Genomic DNA, 12,153 nt, shown 5'->3' with positions numbered 1-12,153 from the left:
TATTACTCACGTTTATTACTCTTCACATCTTTCAGCAATTTGCTCTGAAACACCTTCCCTTGATCTGTAAAAAGAGGCAGAATTCAGGTCTCTGGAACACTGACACAAAGACTCATCAGACCATGACGAATGTACGACTGTAGCAGGATGCATTTTAGTGAGCTGTCATCAAAACTGGTCTTTCAAAGTCACACAACATTGACATTGAAATGCAAACATTTTTCATGGTCATAAAACTTATCCATGCTTTGGCTTTATAGTCAGTTATGAGTTTAGTTCTTCCGTGCTGCCACACAGGAAGATATATAAAACCCATTTTAATTTTATTCTGTAGCTGTTCTAGTCCTCAGATGACAATGTGCTGATGACCAATGTGCAATGGTGCCTGAGGGGGTAATGACAATTCAAGTCAAAAGTGCCTTTGTACTGTAAAGACTGAGAACTCTAAAGCACAGTAAGCCAAATCCCCTGGAAGGTGTCTGGCACGTGGCATGAGACATGTAGCATGACTTACCATCAATGGGCAGTGTTTTCAGGAGTTGCTTCAATTCCTCCTTAGAAAGCTCAATCCCCATACTCTTAAGTGTATTTTGGAGGTTACTAGAGTCAATTTTGTCACCTTAAAAAGATGGATATTCATAAGACATTAGGGAATAACTGAATTATTTTGAATCATCTACAAATATACTTCTATTACAAGAACAAAGAGGACGGAGATGTAAAACTTACCAACAGAAAGAGCTTGTTGTAAGTTTAAAACAAAATACATCAGTTAATATTTGTAGGTACTAGTGTATATTCCTAGTGATGGAAATAGCACCAGGTAGTACAGAATGGCTATATAACTATTTGGATATTTAGAATAATAATAGTTAGCATAATAAAATACATAATTAAAATGTGATATAGTTCCTCTATTTTGTCAAAACCTTATGCTGGTTGCAAGACATTATATCTTTTTAAATGCTTTATTCTCTTATTGTAACTAGTTCAGATTTTGGTAAATAAGGATGTCTTTTATTGGAAAAGAGTAGCAAAGAAAGTAAGACATTATCAAAAAACATATTGTTGTTTTATTTATAAGATAACAAGTAAATAAATAAAGTAAATAAATCTGTGGGTCAGTGATGTAAACATTTTATCAAGAGGAATACTGGAAATACGTGAATCTACAAGCTATTACTACATTTCAGAAAATACTATTAAAGATTAAGTATAAATCATAATTTGTTTAAAAATCATTTATGACAATTTCTTACCAGTAAAAGCTTTTGCTTCATCTTGCAAAGTTCTCAGAGACACTTTATTATCAACTATAAGTAAAAATAACACAACTTGAAGCTCAGAATATGATACAAAATAACTAACTTATGAGTAATCTCCATTCCCCTAAGAGAATAACCTAAAGCCATGGCCTTGTAAATTACAGTGGGATTCTTATTAAGCACTTTGAATAATCACCCAAATATTTACTCATAATATATAAAAAGCATGAAATACAGAAAAATTTAAATTGAAAATAATCTTGTTTCAAAAATGTGTCTTTGTATTTTACCACATGAAAGAACAATTCTCATATTTGATAATGAAAAGGTAGGACTCAAAAGTGACTATTTCCTAGAGGCCAGCTTTCCTGTCCCCAAATTTAGAAGACTCTTCTTGATCATGCCACTATTGCCCACAACCGACTTTCTCAAGAGCTTTGTTACTGGCACTGTCTTAGCAAGCATGACTACTTTCCCCCAGAAAAAGCTCATTTGTTTGTTCTGAAGCTAAATGCCTACGAAACCAAAAGCTTAGAAGTCAGTGGATCTGGACATGGTAGCACACAGCTGTATACTCTGCACTCAGGAGGTGGGATCAGGAAAATCAAGAGTTCTTGGGAAGTCTGGATTGCATAGTGTCCTAGTTAGCGTTTGTCTACTTGAAACAAGCTAGAGTTTCTGGGAAGAGGAACCTTAATTGAGAAAATGTCACCATTAGATTGCTTGTAGGTGAGTCTGTAGCATTTTCTTTCTTAATGATTGATGTGGGAGGGCCCAGCCTACTGGGGATGGTGACACCCCTGGCCAAATCATCCTGGGTGACATAAAAAAGCAGGCAGAGCAGGCCATGAGGAGTAAGCCAGTGGGCAGTGTTCCTCCATGGCCTTTGCTTCCACGGTTTCTGTCTTGAGTTTCTACCCCAACCTCCCTTTGTAATGAACTGTAGGCTACAAGAGGAAATAAACACTTTCCTCCCCAAATTGCTTGCTTTTGGTCTTAGTGTTTTATCTCAGCAATAGAAACCAGGCTTTCCTGAGTTATATAGCAAGATCACGTCTCCAAAACCAGAAATCATAATAAAGTCAATAGCATCTGACAAACTCACCACTGACAGGCAGGCATTTTGTCAGATATTCAAATTCTTTGTTGCTCAGCTTGATGCCCATCTTGCCTAAAACACTTTGCAGATTTTTGATGTTGACTTTCTCTACTCAGAAAAAGACAGAACCATGAGAAGAAAATCATTAACTCAAAAATTATGAGTTTCAAAGGGATTTGTTTTTTGCCATACACTCCCTTTGAAAACCTGAGGGAGGGAAGCCATGGATCTGATCTTACACCCCCACAGACTTCTGTTCATAAACTGCATTGCTATCTTAGAGGACAAGGTGAAGCTCAACAATAGGTCTCATAAAATTCATTTTGAATGCATCTGCTTCACATTGAAAGAAATGTTCTGAGCCGTGACTTTGCTCTTCACATAAAAGCAATAATTTGCTGAATAAAATATATAAGGAATATAGTATTATATAGGGTACAAAATAAGTTGGGATCTAAGATTCTTCTATTTATGCCATTTATCAAATATTTCATATTTATTTTATTCTGTTATTTTATGACACACATCAATCTATAACGACTATTCTACACTTTGCTTTTTATAACATAACAACGTACCATGGAACTCACATATAATTATATAAATAACCATTAACAAACTCAACTTCCTATTGGACTGTCTGGGAACTCTTAAGAATTGCCTCAATTGTAGGTCATAAAAATGGCATAATGATCCACTAGGGCAGCAAAAAAGGACAAGCTATTAATAATTTGCTTTAAAAGTTTGCTCAACTTACACTCAGAAGGAAATTTTAGATTAAATTGGGAAAGAATCTATGTATAAGTTGGCATGCCATCAACACGAAATAGTTATTTCTTTTCCCATTCTAATTTCCCCCTTCTTTTATTACATAACAGTTGCATTTCTTTCATCCCATGACTCCTAACTAACCCATAGGATACTCATGAGGATAAAGGTCAGACAACCATTTGTTAGTCTGTAGTCCCTGTGTTCTGTACAGACTTCCTGGTTATCACTTTGAGCAAGCCAGTATGAACCTGGCTTTGCTTAGCAGCTGCAGCCTAGATTTGGAAATGTCTAACAACAGCCCTCGTGTGACTCAATACTGCTTTGCTTACATGTGTTTCTAACTTTCAGAGCTTTGAGGAAATTGCAATTGTTAATGTAGAGTTGGATGACTGATGCTTAGCGACTTGGTGAAGTAAAGCTGAAAAGCCCCGATGGCAGCCTTGGAAGGTGTCTACATTTCCTGTTTGATAAGGAAACCCTGCTGAAGCCAGGATCTAGATAAGACTAAAAGAACAAGAGATCGAGAAAGTTGAATTTGCAATCTCCGAGTCCCCTCACCACAGTTATGGCTCTGAAAGGAAGTGAGGTCCTGAGGCTGGAAGCAGGGGTGGTTCCTTCTTGTTGTCTCCGTCAATACAATATAGTGACCCCATCATGTATCTTTCCCTTATGTAACGGACTCCACACTCAATTTCTTTAATATTTTTGTTCTGTCTCCATATACCTCTAAGTATTTCTGGAATTTCTAAGTACTTTAACGTGGAACATGGTTTTCCAAGTTTCCAGGAGCCATCTTAGCAATACATTTGACCACACACTACACATTGAAATCTGAGTTACAAGAGCATATCCTTGTATTAGTAAACACACCACTTTGCTACAGCTCTGTCAAGATCCTGTCCTATCCATGTTCCCTTTCAGGTCAGTACACACTGACCAGGTCTTGTAGTTCCTCCAGGAACAATGGCTTCCCTCCTTAGCAGGGCTAGTACTTTTCCAGCTGATTGAAGCTGACATTGTACTGCGTGTCTAGTAGCTAGAAAGGAAAGAGTCTTTCAAGGCAGTTGGCCCCAAATGAGGCTTCTGTATGATCTATGGGAAAGGAACATGGTATCTATCCTCTAATTAGGAGAAACCATCCACGTTCACAAACCAGAATGGAGTCTTATTTTCTTTTTGAGACAGGGTCTTGCTGTGTAGTCCAGGTTGGTATCAAGCTTACAATCCTTCTGCCTCCCCAAGTGCTGAGATTTTAAGAATGTGCTACTATATGCAGCTTCAATTATGTGGATTTCAAATAATATTTCTGTTAACCTTTATTGTATTAGCCAAGAAAAAACACCTGCCAAATTATTTCAGAAAATATGTGTATCTCTACCAAGATATAACACTAAAAACTTACTACCAAGAGTGTAACTTTAAAGTCCAATGTTTATAAAACAGCAAAGTAACAAAATTACCACAGCAATTATGGCCAATGGCGAAGCATAATAACAGACCCAGTAAAAAACCATGGGTGGAAGGACTCACCTTTGATGGTTTTCACTCTTCCCATCACTTTCTGCAGATCAACATTCCCCCTCACTGTAAATGTCCGACAGAAACACAAATCAACCGTGTGAGCTCAGAAAACAAATACAGATTGTGCATCCATAATGAAGTCCAGCTAAGTTCAGCTCCTACTGTTATTCTGACACTTCTTAAGCTTTTTTTGACTTTCAGGAATTCATCGCATATTAAGAATATCTGTTAGAAACTTGTTCATTCTCCTTTAAACATTGTAATCAGGAGCCAGTGCAGTGGCTCGGCAGCTAAAGGCACTCGCCCCCAGGCCTGATGATCAAAGTTCTACCCCTAGTTCCCACAGATAGAAACAGAGAACTGGCTTCCTGGAAGTTGTTCTCTGACCCCATATGTGTGCCCAATCCTTCCCCTAATTTTAAAAGCACCTTATAATAATTTTAATTATTTAATTAATAAATAAGTTAGGAACTTAATTTTAAGTCTTGGAGATAAAGCCCAGGACCTCATGCATAGTGCTCCACTAGGATGAGTCCCTGGACCATCTGAGAGGAACTGCCCAGCTCCAGTTCAGACCCAGTCCTACTTGAGCCCTGGGCAGTATTTGCACTTAAATAATAGGGAGGACATAAGCACCAATTGTCAACCTGCCCCAGGCAGGGACAGCAATAAGGCTATAGAAAGACACGAAGGGAAGATGAAAAAGGGAAGGGAAAAGGCTCCATTATTGGTCTGGCAGATGCTAAGAATGTGCATGTAAGTTAGACCCTAAAGTGCCACCAAAAGACTATCAGATCTGAGAAAAAGTACAGGTTACAAAAGCATCACATAAAAACAAGCACTTTTCCTATATGCCAGTAATGAACGTTTCTGAGAAAAAAAATCCTATCCAGCATCCCTATCTACCGTATCCCCAAAATGCAGAAGAATGAGGTGAAAGATCTTTACAATAACAACCACATAACAATGAAGAAAAAACAGAAGAGACTTGAAGATGGAAAGTCCTCTCATGTTTACATAGGAGAAGAACTAAGACTATGAAAAATACTACACTACTGAAAACGACCTTTCAGTTCGATGTAATCACTATCAAAATTCCAATGACATCAATTACAGAAATAGAGTAATAATCCTAGAATCCATATGGACACACAAAAGACCCCCAAATAGACACAGTAATCCTGAACAAAAAAGCAGTTCCCACAATATCTGATTTTAATTTATACAGAGCCATAGCAACAAAACAGCTAGTCACTGGTAGGAAAACAGATGTATAGATCAGTGCAACAGAGAGAGGACCCACAAACAAAGTCACACAGCCACAGCCACCTGATTTTGACAAATGTATAAAAAAACCACACTCTGGAGAAATGACAGCCTCTTTGACAAATGTTCTGGGCACTGGATAGCCATACAGAGAAGACAATGTAGATCCCCTTTTCTCTCCCTATGAAATAACCAACTCAAATGGATCAAGAAGCTAACATAACATCTGAATGTTTGAAACGACTGGGGGAAACACTTCAAGATATTGCCATCGGGCATAACTTTGTCAGTTGGACTCTAATAGCCATGGGAGCAATAGCAAGGCTCAGCAAGTAGGATTCGATTGGATTAAAAAGCTTCTGTGGAGTGGAGGAAACAATGAACAGAATCAAGATAGAGTCTCCAGTATGAAGATGATCTCTGTCAGCTATTCACCTGCACCCTGAGTGCATAAAGAATTAAAAAAAAAGAGCAAACAAATAACTGGTAGTTGGGCAGGTGAGCTGAGTAGACAGTTCTCCAAAGAAGCACAATCTGTAAGTCGATACATGAGAAAGTCTTCAGCATCCTCAGCCATCAGAGCAATGCAAATAAAAGCATCATTGAGATTTTATGTCATCCAATCAGACTGGTTATCATAAAAAAAAACAAACACAAGCACTGGTGAGGATGTGGGGGAAGGATGTCCAAGGACCAGTTGTAAACTGTTGGTGGTATGGAAATTAGTATGGCTGTTTCTCAAAACACCCAAACTAGAACTATCATATAACCCAGCATACTACTCCTGGATATACTCCAGAGGGAATCCATGCCACAGAACTATCTGCACAGTGTTTACTGCAGAATTATTCACAACAGATACATTAAGGAATCAGCCTGGGTGCTCATTAATCAATGAATGAATGAAGAAAAGTTGGTTTTACAGGCACAATGAAGTTTTAATTCAGACAAAAGAGCAAAAGTGCAGCATTTGCAGGAAAGTGAATGGGACTAGGCTAATCATGCTAAGTGAAATAAACTAGACTCAGACAAATGTGTCTTTTTAGGCAGAAATTAAAACACACAGAGAAAGAGAGAGGGGGCAATGGAGGGGTGAATATAATCAGAGTACATTATATACACATATGAAAATATTCTATAATAAACATGGTGGTGCATGCCTTTAATCCCAGCACTTGGGGAGGCAGAGGGAGGTGGATCTCTGTGAGTTTGAGGCCAGCCTGGTCTACACAATGAGTTCCAGGACAGCCAGGGATACACAGAGAAACCCTGTCTCAAAAAAAAAAAAAAACAAAAAAAAACACCAAAAACAAAAAACAAAACAAAACAAAAAAAAACAAAAAGCAATCAATGTTAACCTGATGAAGTAACCATGAGAATCTTAGCTTTCAAGTGGGTATTGAAAGACAGAAATTGTCCAAGCAGAGAAAAAGCAGGACAGGAATGGAGAAGGTCAGAGTAGACCATCTGGAAGCAGAAGAGAGGCAGACAACAGAGGGGATGCTTTCAATAATAAAGAATCTCTCAGGAGTGAGCAGGACAACAGTTACAAAGACAGGACTGTGCACAGGACTTTATAGTTCTATCACTAGTTTATGTGGCACACTGACCAAAAGGAGTAATGATAGACGTCAGATTGCAATGGGCAGTGGAACAAGTAAGATGAGGTTGCACAGCTCTCAAGTTTCTGCTCTACACTTCCCCCGGGGTTTGCTTTGTTACTAATTTAGTACTACACTTCTCCATCTCCTCTTTATTTCTCTTTATTTTTCCTCCTTTCTTTTCTTCTTGTCTATCTTCCTTCCCTTTCTTCCTTCCTTTCCCCTAATTTCTCCCCCTTCTCCCTTCTTCTCTCCTTCCTCTCTTCTTTTCTCCTTTCTTTCCTGTGTCCCCTCCCCTTCTTTCTTGTACTGAGGGCCTCATACATGCCAGACAAAGCACTGAACCACCACACTGTATGCTTAGCCCTCACTGATGTCTTACCAATTCTACTAGCTCCAAGCAATTTTTATAATCCATGTAGAAATATATTAATTTTTAAAATTTTAAAATGAGTTCTTACCTTAACATTGGGATCTCCTCTAAGCTTTTAAATATTTGTTCAATATTGATTACAATTTTAAATATTTCATCATATAGGGAGAAAAAGTCAACAGATAACTTAAATCTGTTTTATTGCTCACCATCAGTTTCTAGGTTTTCTGTCACTTCAGCGAATTCCTCCATTGAGAGTTTGATCCCCATATTTTCCAAAAAACTGTAGAGATTATTCCTCTTGATCTTCCCCCCTTAGAAAAGAGGCAGTAAAACAACATTTGAAGAGAAGTCACGTGATAGCAAAATAAGAAAGCCATCTTTCTTCAGCATTAAACTTAAAAATTTTTAAATAAAATAGGAGATTTAAAAATTCTAAAATTTTATGGTTTCTGTAATATTAAATTTCAATAAGGTCGAAGTCTCAAATAAGTCTGTCTATTCAAATGCCTCAACAGCACAGGAAAGTCAGATGTAGTAAGTTTTTAATTATTATTGATAAACTGACATGTTTAAACAGTGTTAAATGGTTGAGCTAAGCAAACTGTAGATATCAACTTTCATTCCATAGCAAAGAAAGCAGGATTGTTTTGGTGCACCTTCAAAAATTGATAGCTCTTTGTTTCACTCTTTATTTAGAGAAAAATTGGAACAAATGTAAAAACTTAATAGACTCCATGTCACAAAAAGTTCATTGCACTAGCAGACAAAATGTATATTCAATGAACCATAACTGTGCACTCTATGGCCCCAGTCCATAACTGGTCGGCATGAAGTCTGGAGACTCCAAATGTTAGGCCTTGCCCTGTGGCCCCTTACCTTTGAGATCCTTTACACCCTTCAGCAGTCTGTTACTATGTAACTTGCCAGTATCTGTAAGAAAAGCCATAAATGATGTAATGGTAAATATGAGATTAGCAAAATAATAAGAATTTAACAAAACTCCAAATGTTTAAAAGTAATAACTTGTTTGAAAACGTCAATTACATTTTGTATATAATTAATAAACATAAATAGAAGTGATTCCAATTATAATAACATCTAGAAGAATAAAATGCTTTAGAATAAATTTAACAAAACAGGAAAACTTATACTCTGAAAATGATAAACATGATAGAAAGAAATTTTCAAAGACTCAGTTAAATAAACTGTATCCAAAGTTCATTGCAAAATTTAACATTGTAAACATAATGTTCTCCCTTAAACTGATCTACAGATTCAATGCAATCTATCAAAACCCATACTAATTTGTTTGTGTAAACTAGGAGGTAACACTAAGATTCATTTGACAAAGGGACGCCAAATAATCCTGAAAATGAAGGACAAAGGAGGAAGACTCACACTTTAAAACCTTAGGACTTACTACAAAGCAACAATAATCAAGGCACTGGGGTTCTAAGATAACATGAATCACAGAAACCATAGAAGAAAACTGACAGAAGCAATCATTTATGTTCACTTCTATTTTATTTTACTTTTATTTTATTGCTTTTGGGTTTTTTGAGACAGGGTTTCTCTGTGGCTTTGGAGGCTATCCTGGAACTAGCTCTTGTAGACGAGGCTGGTCTTGAACTCACAGAGATCCGCCTGCCTCTGCCTCCTGAGTGCTGGGAATAAAGGCGTGCACCACCAATGCCTGGCTTATGTCCATTTTTAATAAGGATGCCAACATCATTCCAAGGGAGAAAGATAACATTTTTAACAAATGGTGCTGGAAGAACTGGATATTCACACATAAGATGTTGGGAGCCAAATCTCAAGGCTTGGCATGAGATCCTAGGCCATGTTTGGCAGGCCACATAGTTAACCTTTACATAGCAGATCCTTCAAACCTTAGCTCAAGAAAAGAAACAACTTGACCCAGTCCTCCACCCACAGGCTCAGTCACCTAGGCTACCCTTCCTGGACCTCTTACTCATAAACTCTTTACCCTGCCAAACATCCTCTTTGTGGCTTCCTAATATCCTGCTTACACTAATACCTGGCACACAAACAACCCATTCTACCCCTCCCCATATCCTGCCCTACCGACCATATAAGCTAGCCTGAGAAAAAACTAAAGTTTGCCACTTGATCAGAATCCTGTCTTGTGGTCATTCTTTCTGCGTCTCTTGTCCCCATTCCCTATCCCTGACTCTCTTGCCCCAGGTTGATGTCCTGCAGGTCAGGACAGTAAGAGAAGATCATTGCTTAGGATTCTAATCTCACCTCCTGACACAAAATATGTCCCACATGGATCAAACACCTAAACCTTAGAGCTGAAACTCCTAAGAGAAAAGTTATATATAAGCATCAGTATCTTTAGATTAGGCAACAATATTTTTAGATTTGATACCCAACAACAGAAGAATGAATTAGCTGGGTATCATCAAAATAAAACCCTTTTCTGTATCAGAGAACACTGTCAATAAAGCCAATCCACAGAATTAGAGCCAACCTTCTTCAAGCGATTTATGGCAGGAGACTTTTCTACAATATAGAACTTCCTACGCCAAGAAAGAAAATACAACTTAAAACTGGACAAAGGCAGCCCAGGTATAGTAGCACACACCTTTAATCCCAGCACTCAGGAAGCAGAGGCAGGCAGATCTCTATGAGTTCATGTCCAGCCTGGTCTACAGAGAGAGTTCAGAACAGTCAGGGCAGAGAAACCTTGTCTTGACAAATAAAACAAAAACAAAAACAAACAAAAAACTGGCCACAGTTAAGGAATAGACATTTCTCCAAAGACAAAACACAAATGGCCAATGTATACATGAAAAGTTGCTTAGTGTTAGTACTATTAGAAAAACAGAGAAGAAACAGGCTGAGATACCACCTCAACTCACTAAAGGACAGGTAATAACAGGAGCTGTGGGAAAAGTAGAACCCTCATACTCTGCTAGTGAGAGTAGCACAGTCACTTTGGCTTTCTTTTTATAAAAAGATTTAGTGTGTGTGTGTGTGTGTGTGTGTGTGTGTGTGTGTGTGTGTGTGTACATGCAGGTAGGAAGGAATCAGATCCCTTGGAGATGGAGTTATACGTGGTTTTGAACCACAGGATGTGGATGCTGGGAACTGAACTATGATCTTGAAGAGAAGTCTTAACTACCAAGTCATTTCTTCAGCCCCTATCCTGGCTTTCTTAAACCATTAGATACAAAGTTACTGTATGACCCAGCAATTTTGCTTCTAGATACACCCTGGAAAAGTTAAAACATAACACCCACACAAAACATGTATGTGAATGGTTGTGGGAACATTCATATTAGCCCAAATGTGGAAATAACTAAAAACTCATTTACCCACAAACATATAATTAATAAGTAAAATGTGATATTTCTAATACATAAGATTATTCAGTAACAAAAGTGACAAGTAATGGCACCCTAATAGGACATGGGTGAACTTTCACAGATGACCACATAATACGTAATCCCATTTCTATGAACTGTTTGGAATAGGCAAATTGATGAAGATGTGTAGGGGAAGCTGTAGCCATGCCTACTTAGGGGCTGGCTGCAGGTGTGCCTTGACCACGCTTGCGAGGGCGTGGTCAGGGTGACGTAGAGTGATACTTTCAGGGGACTGCGTTTCTCTTTCGGTTTCACTTTTGTACTTGCTGGACAGACTGCTGCCACGCCGGCTGGCTAGGTTGCTCTGTAAGTAAGGCTTTTCCCTATTAAATGCCCTTGTATTTCTACCTGACTCCGTATTGGTAATTTCCCACTTTATCTGGTTGTCAGGAGCAGGATATTGGAAACCTACACCCCATTTGGAACAGGCTGTGGGGTGCACCAGGCCTACAGACTAGGCGGGGAAAGGTCCCTCTCTTCACAGGTGCTCCCATCTCCCAGCCAACCCGCTGCCGCTGAGCTGCTCCCAGCTTGGAGACTCACACAGACCTCCTATGGTTTTACCACCGTGCGATCGGGACCAGCTTGGACTGCAGCCTACCCACGCCTGGAGGCTTCCAACCCTTGAACCGAGTAAGTAGGTCTTAGCAAGGTCCGTGCAGTGGTCTTAAAGCTGTGCCTTATTCAGTGGTTGCGGCCGCAGGGCCGTATACTCTCTAAGATAAGCACAGCTGCTTTTGTGACCTCTCTCCACAGCTGCCACCCACCACTGCCAAATGCCGCAGACTAACTGAACACCTGTGCCACCCACTGGTCAAAGATAGTTACTGCATCTGGAGTAGAAATCAGGTAAAATTATGGC

This window comes from Cricetulus griseus, chromosome 7, assembly GCF_003668045.3.
Source record: "Cricetulus griseus strain 17A/GY chromosome 7, alternate assembly CriGri-PICRH-1.0, whole genome shotgun sequence".
Taxonomy (NCBI): Eukaryota; Metazoa; Chordata; class Mammalia; order Rodentia; family Cricetidae; genus Cricetulus; species Cricetulus griseus.
The sequence above is the reverse complement of the archived record's forward strand: the minus strand, read 5'-3'. Positions refer to the sequence as shown.